This window comes from Pezoporus flaviventris, unplaced genomic scaffold, assembly GCF_033815535.1.
Source record: "Pezoporus flaviventris isolate CSIRO_AGI_PZ_B2104156 unplaced genomic scaffold, CSIRO_AGI_Pfla_v1 ptg000064l, whole genome shotgun sequence".
Lineage (NCBI taxonomy): Eukaryota > Metazoa > Chordata > Aves > Psittaciformes > Psittacidae > Pezoporus > Pezoporus flaviventris.
This window is the reverse complement of record NW_026892612.1, coordinates 1,585,353-1,599,611: the sequence shown is the minus strand read 5'-3', so window position 1 is coordinate 1,599,611 and position 14,259 is coordinate 1,585,353.

Sequence of the window (14,259 nt, the reverse complement as noted above, 5' to 3'; positions counted from 1 at the left end):
TCACCATCTTTCATGGAAATGCATGCCTTCACTTGGATGCTTTTTTGCTGAAACAGGTTTCCTACTGAGCCTCACCCTGGTGCAAGAAAATAAATGGGAATTCCTTTACAGTACTGGCTTCCCTTAATCTTTCATCCAGCTTTTGGTTTTGCAGTTCACATGAAAGTCTTGTACCTTTTCAACAATTAGACAGCACAACGGTAATGCTACCTGGTTCACCAGAAATACAAATGTATGTGATAGATGTCATCTGAAGGTACAGAAATAGCTTCTTTCTTCCTAGAAAAGGCAGCCTCTAAGCTGAAGTTTACTGTTGATGTCTAATTTATTTGAAAATAAAGTAGGTCACTTTTTTTTTTTATTTGGAGGCTGCAGAGAAGTAGTTGCTGGTTAAAGGCCTACTTAAGACCATAGATAATTACCATGCAGTCTAATTTGTGTGGTTATGAGCCCAGTTTTCATATCTACTTTAATATTTCAGTGACCATAAATTTAGATAGTGCATGCGTTTAACAAATTGCCTGTACCCAAGTTTTATTCTGTTCAATTTGCCTAAGAATTAAGGAGAAAGTTGTCCTTGTTTTGCAGTTGCTCAGTTAAGGCTCATCACATGCCCCACATGTTGTTTGCTGTGTGATCAGAAATAAATATGCTGATTTCTTGTTCATTGTAAAAGATTGAGTTAACCAAGTTACCTATTTTTAATAAATAAGATTTTTTTCATCCTGTTAAAATGCAAGTGAGGTTTTAAACTCCTCTGACAGACTGAAAAATATTTTACTGTAAACAGGAATAAAGAGGTTTGAAATCTGCTTTACATTTAATCGCTCATGGAGCCTAGGGTCGTGTGTCTGCATGGTGGTGGAGCACAAACTGTCTCCCTTCCCTCCTTGCCTCTTCAAAGGGTGAGAATTGTCAGGACAGCTGTTTTCACCTATGAAAAATCAGAACAAATTGATTTATGAACAGACAAGTGATGTGATACTGGCTCTGGTGGCAAAGTGCGCTGTGATGTCTGTGGGTCTTGGAAATGGCATAGATCAGCTCTGGATGAAAATGTCAATGAAAAAGGAAGACCACAGAGTATTTTTTCTAAAACTCAACTGTTTCAGGGGAACAAGGTCCTACACCTGGATCGGGGCAATCCCAGGCACAGCTACAGGTTGAGTGGAGAAGTGATTCAGAGAAGCCCTGAGGAGAAGGACTTGAAGGTCTTGGGTGACGGGAAACTGAACATAAGCCGGCTTCAGTGTGCGCTCACAGCCCAGAAGGCCAACGTTATACTGGGCTACGTCAAAAGAAGCGTGACCAACAGGTTGAAGGAGGTGATCCTGCCCCTCTACTCTGCTCTCCTGGGAACCTACTTGGAGTATTGTGTATAATTGTTGTGTCCTCAACATAAGAAAGACATGGAGCTGTTGGAGCAAATCCAGAAGAGGACAAGGAGGATGATCAGGGGACTGGAGTACCTCCTGTATGAAGACAGGCTGAGAAAGTTGGGGCTGTTCAGCCTGGAGAAGAGAAGGCTGCATGGAGACCTCATAGCAGCCTTCCAGTATCTGAAAGGGACCTACAAGGATGCTGGAGAGGGACTCTTCATCAGGGACTGTAGTGATAAGTCAAAGGGCTCAAACTTAAGGGAAGTTGAGGTTAGATGTAAGGAAGTTTTTTATTGTGAGGTGGTGAGGCAGTGGAATGGGTTAATGCTCCGTCCCTTGCAGTGTTCAAATCCAGGTTGGACAGAGCCTTGGGCAACATGGTCTTGTGTGAGATGTCTCTGCCCATAGAAGGTGGGGCTGGAACTAGATGATCTTATGGTGCTTTCCATAACAAACTATTCTATGATTCTATGATTTTAACTTGAAAGCACCCATATTTCCTGTACTGAAGTTATTCTGAATTAAAATGAAGCAGTTTCAGTTGGTGCTGAAACTGGTATTCCTGGGGAAGCTACACTCAGAGTCTAGCAGAAAATATTTCTCTTTGCAGTACCTACTTTTCTCATTTTTCTCCTTTTTACTTTGCTTTTTTCCTGTATTAATTTCTTCACTTTTTTTTAATATATTTTTTTATCTGTGTCTACTAATGATGATTTTTACTCCATTAGCTAATTTTTCAGAAATATGTTCCTTAATGCATAGTAGATGTTTATATCTTTCTATAAGTAATGAATTCTGATAATTGCTGTTTCTTTTTTTTTTCTTTTCTTACAGTGAACTTTTTAATTATAAATAACTGATCAGGGTAAGACTAATATATAAAAATTATTCAGACATATTCTCCATTTAATCATATGACACAAATTTCACACTAAATTCTAGCAACACTGCTAGTTGTTCTTAGTAATGTAAAATCTACATAGCCTAGTCTTCTTTATTTCTGCTTACATGAAAGCATTTTTTCCTATGCTAGACCTTTTTGCTCCTTGTGGGCTGTTCTAAGATGAGTACATCAGTAAATACATATTTTTAAAACAGAAAATGAGATAAATAATTGTTACTCAGCTATGATATGAAATAAATATTGAAATGGTGAATAAATACTGAACATCAAAATATTGAAAATTGAAAATTGCTGTTAAATGAGGAATCGTAGTCCCCTTGTTTCATTCAGCACAGCCAAATCTATTGCTTCCCATTAAATCCAAGTTACAGTAAAAGGAATTTTTTCACAAGCTATGTATCTCAGTAGTGTCATACAATGCTGTATACATACACTGCTATTTCTTTATCTCCTCTCATAATGGTAGCTGTAGATGCAGGAGCATAACTGAAAATTATTATTAGGCATATCAGTTTGCCCAAATGCTGTATTGTATTTTCTTTATTACAAATATAATTCTGAAATGAATGGGAATTTTTTCCTTTCTTTGTGACCATGAGCAGTGATGGTCCTGATGATGCAGACTGGCTACTTTAGTATCCCCAGTCTTAGACTTAATAAACAGAGCAAACAGTTGCATCCAAACATCACATTTGGGGCAAAGCTCAGCTTTGCCTGTGCTAGCAGCACAGTGTGACAGTGGTATAGGCAGTGTGGCCATGGGCAGAACCCAAAGTATAACCTTGATTCCCAGGTGAACAGTATCTAGATAATGGGGCAAACTCAGACGTCTCTGTTACTTCAGCGCAGCCAGGATTACTGCTTCCCAAGAGATTACGGTATGACTGCTCTTGTGGTAATTTTTTTGTTAAGATACTCAAGTCAATATGAGAGGTGCATCTTCCCAGCCTTTAGATTAAATCTGTGCAATGACTTTGAACTGAGCCCATTGGAGCCTTCTGCTCCCACCAATACCTCCTCCGTCCCAGCCTCATTATTTCAGTGTCTCAGATGTTTGTCTTCTCTTTGTTTACCAAGGTCCTGTTGTTGACTCCATTTCGTTTCCACCAGCTGTTTTACTGATTTGTTCCTCCATTTTAGCAACCCTTTGGCAAAACCACATATGCAGCTTTGGCACAATGATTCAGCTTTAACTCACCAAACACAAAATTTAACCCAATAATTTGAAGTTGGCTCCATGCAATTAGCAATTGCCAAGGACCATTTTCTGGTCCTATAAACTGTGACCAGAATGCAAACAAGTCCTTCACATGATGAACAGAACATTCTTTGTGAAACTGCTTGCTTAGGTACTTCAAGAGGTTGCATACCTCAGTTCTACAATTTGCTGGCAATGCCAGGGAAACTAAGAGCCTCTTACTGTGACAACTGCATTTTTTTACTGGCTTTTAGTATCTTTCTGTCCTTTTAAGTATCTTTGATTGCCTCTCCTAGATACACAGCTTTATCGAATGAAGCTACTTTTTTTTTGTTGTATCCTTTCTGCTGTATTCTAATATAATAAAGCCAAACCATTTGACCACATCCGCAGTGGTCATGGGATATGCATTTTGTTCCTCATTTTTCTTCTGTTTGCATGATCTTATTTTACCGAAGTCCAAACACAGGCTACAGGCAAGTTCTAAAAAGGAGGCTTGACAATGTTTTGTGTGATCACCTAAAACCTAAGTTTAGAATTCGGATTATTTTTTGCTTCTGACTGCAATTTATGCTACAGAAAGTGAGCTCCTATGTACTGTGTAAAAATAAACCAGGGAAATATCAGGAGAAAATACAGCATTCTCTATGATGCTACCTTAATCAAATTGTCCTTAAATTATAAAGCCAAATTAGAAGGCAACTAAAAAGGAAAAAGGTCATTTGATACAAAGATTAAAAGCCTATCATTTCACACTGAATCAGAGATTTGCAAAGATACGTATGTGTAAAACATTTGGCCAACATATACTGAAATTAATGTTTTCAGTAAGACTGAAATTATAAAGTATTTAGGTTTCATTTCAAAACAGTCAAAAGAAAAGGTAAGAGATTGCAAACAAAACCTGTTTCTATGGGATTATCTTTGCCCAAATAATATGGCTAAATTCATCATGATGCAGAAAGACAGAACCCTTATATAAGCACTTTCTATGCCACACCACATATAAACATATTTATGATTTTGATTAATTAGAATGTCATTAAACATCGTATTTCAGTGAAAGACAACAAAGTATCTTGATTGAAAGCAAATTGTGAAGTTAGTTCTCAAACAATAACTTCAATTTTTTTTTGCATTAAAATATCATTTTAATTACCATAACAAATAATATAAATAAATAATAATATCATAAATAAATAATAATATCATAAATAAATAATATGTACTAGAATACATAGAAACAGTGTAATAAGTTACATGTTAAAAGGTAATTTTATTTTTAAGTGTGTTTTATAAGGCAAAGAGACCAAATGAAAGCAATTATGCTTGATTTATGATAATATAATTTAATTAAGCTGCTATTTTTAATATTCCTTGTGTTACAAAATCATAGTTGATCTTAGAGGACTACGACTGCATGAGCTCCTTTTTAAAAATAGACATTGTTATTATATGGAAAAATGGAAGCTTCTATTTTTAAAAATATGATGGCAAGACTATAGTAAATAAATTTATTAAATTTATCTTTCTGTATAATACTAAAACTGACTGTAATGCCTCCTTTACACTTTGTAGTCATTGTAATTTCATGAATCAGTAATGAGAAATATATTGAAAAGTCAAGAAAAGTTTAAAACAAAGCTCATATCAGATATTCAGGAATGAATTATACTGCTGTTACAATAGACTTCTGCTGTTTCCATCAATTAGCACTAAAATGGGCTCAACATTTTTATTTCACCATTTCTTTATATCTTAAGGTATGAATACCATGATACATAATATTACTAACTTATTAAAGAATCAAACTGCACACATTCTTTAAAAGAGTTCTTGCTAATAATAAAACACAGCAACACTGCAATTCATTTTTAGGGTAAATTTTGCCAGGTGTTTTTTTGTGTGGATTATGACAATTTGTCTTGTACTTTACTGTATCTTTCAAAAGCTGAAACACACAATAGATTGCAGGTCTTTAAATTCAGAATTTCTTTTAAAGATAATTCTTTTTTTTTAAATGGAGATAGGTTAAAATGAGATCCGGAACAGTGCAGGGTTAAACATTTAATGGTTAAGGTAATGGAAATTCACACTCCTCTTTGCCCTCCCTGAACTTTCTTGAGCTGCAAATTAGAGAAAATCTCACAGAAACAGCCATTCACATGAGTAATTGCACTTCCATTAGTACAGATGGGAATTATGTCATTGATATCAATGTAACAAAGATCCAAACCTCCTAAGCGGTGCTTCAATCTTTCTCTTTCCTCATGTCAACCAAACAGTGAATTAATATCTCCTAGAATATATTTAATTTTGATTGAATATGGCAGTTATTGGGTAGTAAACTCAGGAGTTTTGAGACCTAACAAGATGATAGGGATGCAGGGACCTAATAAACCCTTCTGCCAGCCTTTCAAAAGCTTTCCAGTTACGGGTAATTTTCAGATGATTACATGTGTTCTGTTGTGAAATTCAGATGAAATTCTTATTGCTGTGGGTGAGAGCTACAAGCTTATGACATTATTAGGACAGTAAGTAGGTTAGTGTATTTAAGGTGGTATGTACTATTCAGGGCTTTTTCCCACTTTCTGAGTGCAAATGGGTTCAGACTGAATACTGGCCATATAGACTGAACTTCAAGAACGAATTTGGTTTGGATCATAATGCATGCTCACACAAAATTTGTACCTGTTGAGATTTAAAACAAAAGCTAAACAATAGTTAAACAAGAATACATATCCATTTTTTATGAAACATATTCCTTTTTGTTCTGTGGTGTTATTTCTTCAGGACCATCTGGCTCTCTGTGGTTCCAGATATTCCCTATTGCCCATTGCACCATTAGCTTTCCTTCACTGTACAGTAATGTTGAAAAGTTGCACTTTTGAAACCAGTAAGCAGTACTTTGCAGGAAAATGTCTACAGGCTCCAGGACCAGAAGCTGTGGTACTCAACCTCATTCTGTGTCAGAAAGTTAATAGCTGAAAGCTTTGTTTAGCCAAATCAAAACACCTTTTCTGAGCCATATAATCAGACCCAAGTATTTAGAACTTTCTGCATCTTCCAGCCTGCAGATAAAACATGTTATTTTTTTCCACTATAGCTATTATAGTACATGTTGCACAGACTAAGGGACAAACAAGGGACAATGTAATATTTGGTATTTGTATGTTCCTCTGAATTTGCTTAATGTGGTTATTGCTGTCTTAATCAGAAAAAGGATGCATTCCATATGCAAAAAAGCTAACAACTTTTTGTTAGCTTTTAGCAGCTTTGGAGATACTCCAACAAGTACACAAACTTAACAAAATTAAAATCGACAATAAAAATATCAATATCCTCAGAAGAAGAGCTTTACTTGACCTGAAATATTTTTTCTTGTTTTACAATCTCCCCATAGTCCCAAGATTGCCATTCCTTCAACCCGTTCACTGTTTTGTCTGCCTTTTCCATCTGCCTTAAATGAGTTTTGATTTGTTCTTAAGGATAGGAAGTGTTTAAAAGAATTAATTGTCATCAGTGTTAGCTGTAAAAGAATAGGTCTGGTAATGACATATTATCTCAGCTTCTTGATATTTTTTTCTGTTTGATATTTGCTCTCTATTGAACGGTCCTGGCATATGCTAAAATATTAAAGTAATCCCACTATGCGTTCTCATGCTTTCAAATAGCAAGGGCAGGAAGAAGAGGGAAAGAAATCGAAGACACAAATAATTGACAAACACTAAAGAAAACCATATCTTTCTGAAATATAAGCATACATGCCCTAACTATGTCACTGGCAGTAGAAACGATCTCATTTTTCAACATGAATTTCTGGCCTTCAAGCTAAGATAGGGGAAGTTCAGGTTAAACATAAGGAAGACATTATTTACTGTGAGGCTGGTGACGCACTGGAGCAGGTTGTCCAAAGAAGTGGTAAATGCTCCATTCCTGGCAGTGTTCAAAGCCAGGCTGGACAGAGCCCTTGGTGACTTGGTCTAATGTGAGGCATCCCTGTCCATGGCAGGGGGGTTGGAACTAAGTGATCTTAAGGTCCTTTCCAACCCTAACTATTCTATGATTTTAAACATTGCTGCAGAAAGTTGTAAAACCTTTCTTTAGAAAAAGTCATTGCCACCTGTCATGGTTTAAACCCAGCCAAACAGCTCATTCACTCACTCCCCCGTTTCTTGCCCTCCCCCTACTCCTGGAGGGATGGAGAGGAGAATCAAAAGAATGCAACTCCCACGGGTTGAGATAAGAACAGTCCAGTAACTAAGGTATAACACAAAGCACTACTGCTGCCACTGATAATAATGATAAAGGAAATAACAAGGGAAGAGAATACAACTCACCACCTGCTGACAGATAACTCGCCACCCCCCCCAGCTCGACCAAGCACCGACCAATACCTCATCCAAACCCACAGTGCCCTAGACCTTACAGGTAACTCTCAGTTACATCCTGGGCATGACGTGCTGTGGTATGGAATACCTCTTTGGCTAGCTTGGGTCAGGTGTCCTGTCTCTGCTTCCTCCTGGCTTCCCCTCCTCCCTGACAGACATGAGACTCACAATGTCCTTGGTCAGGGTAAACATTACTTAGTAACAACTAAAAACATCGCTGTTATCAGCACTGTTCCCAGGCTGGAAGTCAAAACACAGTGCTGCACCAGCTACCAAGAAAGAGAAAAATCGACTACTACTGCTGAACCCAGGACACCACTTTACCGAAGGAAAACTTCAACTGAGCTGCAGAAATTTTCATATGCAAAAATACAATTAGGGAATTTTATCTCCCTTTATTAAAAGCATTTAACTGAAGTGTCACCTCAGTTGTGAGAGCCATGTTCAGCCTTCACCTCCACTGGCTGCATGTCTAAACAACATAATGCCTTACAAAATTATTCTAGACAAGTGAACCATGTTAAACTTTCCCTCACAGCAAATATGAAAACACTCTGTTTAAAATAATATGCATTTTCAAGAATCCCTAGTATCCCTAGTCCAAACACTTAATAAATCAATTTACAGGCATACAGCATATGCATGCCAAAAGACCTACAAAGATGCAGGGATTCATTGCAGCAACAGAGCTATGCACAGCATATGTGAGCTGAAGTCAGTATGCCAACAGACACTGGAGACAAGAAAATGGCCTAAACTGTAGCATCTAAACAGTCCTTCAGTCTGAATGCAGTTCTGCCTGAACAGGTATTTTAATCTCTTGGCACTGAACTTGGGGTGATTGTAAATTGTGCACAGGTGAAATTTGTGCTTGTAGTTTACCTTTATGGCACAAATGAGAGACTAAAACAAAACAAACAAAAAAATCCCTACCTTTCAAACCATAAGGAAGATCTCAGCATGGGCTTGATGCCCAGCTAAACTCCAGATTTTCCTGCAGGGATCCCCTGAAGTGTGTGTCCAGATGCAGTAATACCCACAATCAGAAAGGCTATGGCTCCCTCTCATGTTGGTTTTTTACATTTTTTTGTACATCGTTGGAAAAGAATGGGTAGTGTCCAACTTTCACTTTTGAATCACTTAGGTTTGAAATTAAGTGCACTCAGCAGGTGCCTATGCTCATGTATTCCATGAAGCACAAACCCCTTTTCCTTTTAAAATATAAACAACAGTGACACATCAGCCCACCTTGATCCATCACTGTCATGGTTTCAGAATAAAGCCAAAACACAACATTGCACTAGCTACTAAAAAGGAGAAAAATAACTGTTACAGCCGAACTCAGGACAACCACCTGAGGAAAAATCTGTGAAGGATGAAATTACTTAAAGCATAGGTAAACTTTGGAGCTGTTCAGGCTGTTCAGTTTGAGGAAAGCCATTGCAAATTTGATGATGGTAGTATTTAAGCCTGAAGTACCATCATCAGCAGTTATATGCAGAGCCATTTAGTTTTCTACTGACAATCAAGAAAGCCCCTCAGTAGAACCAGTATGACTGTATAGCAAATGTGTCTCCACAGGAGGATCCTGGGTTCTTTTAGTTTGAATCCCTCATAAGTTTTCATTTGTGCAAATGTTTGTAAATAGAGTCTTCTAGGAAAAAACACTGCTGAATTAGTAAGAGCAAATTTTGATCAGACTGTAGAAAGATCAGTCAATCTCAGCTGAAAGCTCCAAACCCTTAATTTTTTATATCCAAACCATGCTCAAAAACCAAGTTATGTCCATTGAATGATTGCTTCCAAAATAAGTCTCAGACAGTATGACAGCTGCTGTGCTTAACCTCCTGAATTAGCACTAGATAAGCAATGTCCTCATATCCACATTCAGTCTAGGGCAAATACAGAGAAACTCTTTCCAAAGCAAGAGCAGACTCAGTCATTTCCTCTGAGATTCTGTAGTTAATTTGCACACATGTTATTTATAATCGGTCTTACCACAAATAAGGTTTGCACACTTCTGAATATATTTTACAGTGTTTTACAAATACGATGAAGTACCAGAAAAACAAAAAGATATTTTGAAATACAGAATTTATTTCAGCATTTTTGAGTTACTTTTCCAGGTAACAATAATTAACAATAATGGAAGAACAATAATCTGCCTGGGCAGATTTCTATGGTCCTTACTAATTTCTCAGCCCATGGAACTCATTTTCATGCAATAAAGTTTCAATATCTTAATGAATTATGTTAGAGGTATTGATTTCACCTTATTACACCTGTACTACAACCCCCACCCCCCCCCCCCCAGGTACTAAAGAGATAACGCAAACCAATAATGTATTACAGATTTTAAAATCACTATACATTTGTGTACACACAGGATCTCAAATGGAGATAATCTTCTTGAAAAGTCTAAGACCAAAGTAATTGGCATAGCCCTGAGTGGAATAAGCAAACAAAGAATAGGAGCACAGAAAAAAAACTGCTGTGGTCTTTTTAGCTGCTTCCAACTGCAGAACACTTAAAAGTTGAGATTCAAAGCTCCTGAAACTTCTGGGTGTCTGTTTTTTTTTTTTTCTTTCTTTCTTAATCTCACTTTAGAGCTGCTCCAGTTTTTCATTTTCTTTATTTCTTTTCTTTTTTTTTTTTTTTTTTGAATGGTTGGAGCTACTTTGGAAGGGTAGTTGGTTGGGTTTTGGCACCATCCCAGTAAAACACATACTTGTTGAAATATGCTGAATATTGCTTAGTTACTGCACCCCTTTGGAAAGAAACAAATTGTCCAGAGACATCTTGTTCCATCTTTGCTTTGTTCACAGCTTGAAAGGTGAAACAGCACCAAAAGTACAACTGGATAGAATATAATCTCTAAAGGAGAGCAAGATGAACTAAGTAGTCAAACCTTAAAGAACAAAAATACATCTCTGAAGAGATGCACTTGGGCTTTTTTCTTTGTGTAATTTCTAGGTGTATAACCAAATAGGAACTACCTTCATTGTCTCAATTCAGAAAAAAAAAACTATATCAAAGACACCACAAGGAGGCGCAATTAACCTTTTTTCTTTTTTCTTTTATTTCCTTTTTGCTTTTATTTCCTTTTTTGCTTTTATTTCCTTTTTGCTTTTATTTCCTTTTTGCTTTTATTTCCTTTTTTCTTTTTTAAATGTCCCATGAACTTTGAAGTTTTTCTTTGACATTTCCTTTTTTGGTCCTAGATGTAGACAGGACACAGTTAAGAGTCCTTTTGCTGTTTGCTAAAGTGACTGTGACTTGTCCTTCGGGAAGCACAGCTACAACAATTTCTCATCAGTACTTCTGTTTCCTTGCTAACCTCACATCCCATGCACTGCTTGTGCTGATGCAGGAAGAAAAATAGATCGTTACAAAATCCCAAAACCACACTCATGATACTGATTTTTTTTTTCTTGTAGAAAATGCAGAAGTCACATTATATTGAATTAGTATAATAGAAGATGAATTTCATGAGATAATTCTGCACTGTAAGAACTGAGTGTAAAGAGCATTGCTGGCTGCCAATTCTGTTGAACTTACTGATAAAAATCTACATTACGTATTTTAGATCAGTTGTTATCCAGCTTGCTCTTTGGAATTGTAGATAAAAAGCACTTTCCATTCAACCTTGGTAGCGTTTATCATTTACATTATGCAAGTGCAATCAACTACTATTGTGATTTAGCAAGTTTAAACTGTATTTATACATAAAAATATCGTTATAACCCATCAGAAAAAAAAAAATCAGTCATATTTGTATTTAACTGTATAATGCATCTTGTGTGATAGGAATAAAATAAATTCATTTCCTTTCCTGTTTTTTTTCTTACACTCATTCATTTATTAATATGGAAAACACAAGATCAAAACATAATGTCCAAAAATATTTGCTGCTGATAGCAATACCGAGTTAAAGACAAGCACACAAACTGCTTCACAGTCTCTGAGGTGATGTCAGGGAGCTCTATGCTGTTACTGAGAGCCAAATTTTCATACTGATGCACAGTTGCTATTTCTTTAGCTTCCTTAGCTGGCTGCTGAGAATCTCTTTTAAACTCAACTTCCCATTTCCTTCCTCTGAAAAAGCGTGTCCTTCTTTCACTCTGAACAATTAACTGATCATTATGATTCAGCAATTATACTGACGTTTTCCAGCAGGGGAAAACCTGAAGGCAGAAGCAGGACTGATACAAAGCCATTCCTTGAGCTTATCTACAAAAAAACTGCACGGATGTACTGTTCCCCTTAGAATTTCAATTGGTTTTGCACTCACAATCCCTTACTTCTTTTGGTCAACAATTTATCCTGAATCTCTTTCTTAGCTCCTCCTTTGAAACGTGTACCAGCATGTGACTGACATGGTAATATCATTGTCCCAAAACTCCCTTAAATAGTGCTTTAGTTAGCTCATTTTTCTATCAGTGTTTAGGTCACTTACTCAGTTTCTACTGACACCTCCTCACGTGTTTGGAGTGTGCTGGCTTTCATTGTTTCAGCTATCTTTTCTCACAGCTGAGCCTTATTTTTCTATTTACTCTGTGTGAAAAGGCACGATTACTTTGCCCTGTGACTTTTCACTCAGCTATTTTATGCACTAAAGCTACATTCCCTTTTGTTCCTTGCATCTGTCATAATCTGCTTATTACCAGTCTTCCTGAGGTTAATAGACTACTGGTTTGCCCTCCCATGAAAGGAAAAAAATTAAGTATTCTTTTGTTTTCAGATTTTATCTTGTTGGTTAAAAAGAATAAGAATAGCTGGCTGCATTTTTCATTTTCTTACTCTCAAAATACAAAAATATATTTAGAAGAAATATGAATTTTTATTTGTCTTTTTAAGGAGTAGGTAATGATCCTGGACATAACAAAAAAATCATTATTTGTCTGGTAAACAAAGGACAAGAACTGAACTCTGGATCCTTTTCTGATGTAATATTTTGCTCCCTGTCCCTTCATGATAAGTGCCACTCTGAAGACTTCTTTTATGGAAATCATTTATTTATTCTCTATCTAGGTAGTAGTGCTGGATCCATCCTTATTACCTGCCCTGCTGTACAACAAGCCGAGCTGATTAATCTGTCTTAAAAGCCAGCACAAACCTAAGGACTCCTTAACAGTGACAAATGCTGGTAATCAGTGTACTGATCGCTTTGCCCTGCAGAGAAAGGCTATCTCAAAAGCAATATGCCTGTTGTTGTTTGCTGCCTCAAAATGAAAATACGGTGTTTGCAGAAGGCGAAGACGAATTTGTACTTGTAACTCCCTCTCTCAGCCTTAAAAGAGCTGGATCACCACAACAAACCAGAAATTCTGCTACTTTCTTTCAGAGATGTGCTTGCTGTTCCCTTACTGAAAAATGAGCACCAAAGCATAACCTTGAGGGAGACACGCAGAACTGCTCTCTGGACACCACTTCAGTGATACTTCCTGAATAGAGCTAGGAGCTTCAATTACAGGGGAGGTACTCCTACTCCTCCTGGTGGCTCCTGTCATTGCACATGCAGGCATATTCGGTGAACAGGGTTGGGGAAGTAAGTGGTAGTTGCAGCAGTTCGATACTCCTTGCAGTTGCAGTATGATCATTTTTCAGCCAGTTCAAAGAGATGCTAATTTTTGTTTCTCATTGAAATGGCTGAATGGCAATCAATTTTTGTAAATATTATGAATAATGAGAAGCCAGACAGATTAACCATTTTATGAACACTCCAACCCTTAAGGTTAAATAATTCTGAGGCAAGGGTTTAATGTTTGGAAATAAATACTGCTGTGTCATATGAAAAAAAAACAACTCTGTTGAAAAATGAGTGGTGAAGTAGAAAACAGATGAAGTTGATATTAAAGTAAATTCACCTTATGGAATATGGGTCCAGAAGCAATCTTTTGAGGTAAAACTGCACAGGCAAAGAGCAATCTCATATACTGTGAGAGACACTACACTTGTTACTTTGTTTTCAGTTTCCAGTGGGAAGCAAACTGCTGAGCTGCTTCCGACAGAAAATTCAGTTGGGGTCTGGAATACATTCTTCAGGGGAAAACCTTGTAAAATTACAAAGAAACTACACTTTCAGCACTATCTTGTCAGGCTTCATTCCTCCTTGGAAACCATCTGTGCCACGGATAACCCTGGAGAAAACAGCTTCACATTAAGTTTGGACTTAAACGGCATGCCAAACTCAGCTGTGTCATTCAATTCCAGGGGCCAAGGTTGACTTACAGTGTCATGACACAGCAAAAGCAGGTTTAGGGATTTGCAGATTGTAGCATTCAGAAATATAGCATGAATTAGCCCATTCTCTCTTCAGTCAGAATAAACTGTGGAGTATGAATGGGAGAATGGGGGTAAAATAGAGGAAAGAGTTGGAAACCTCCA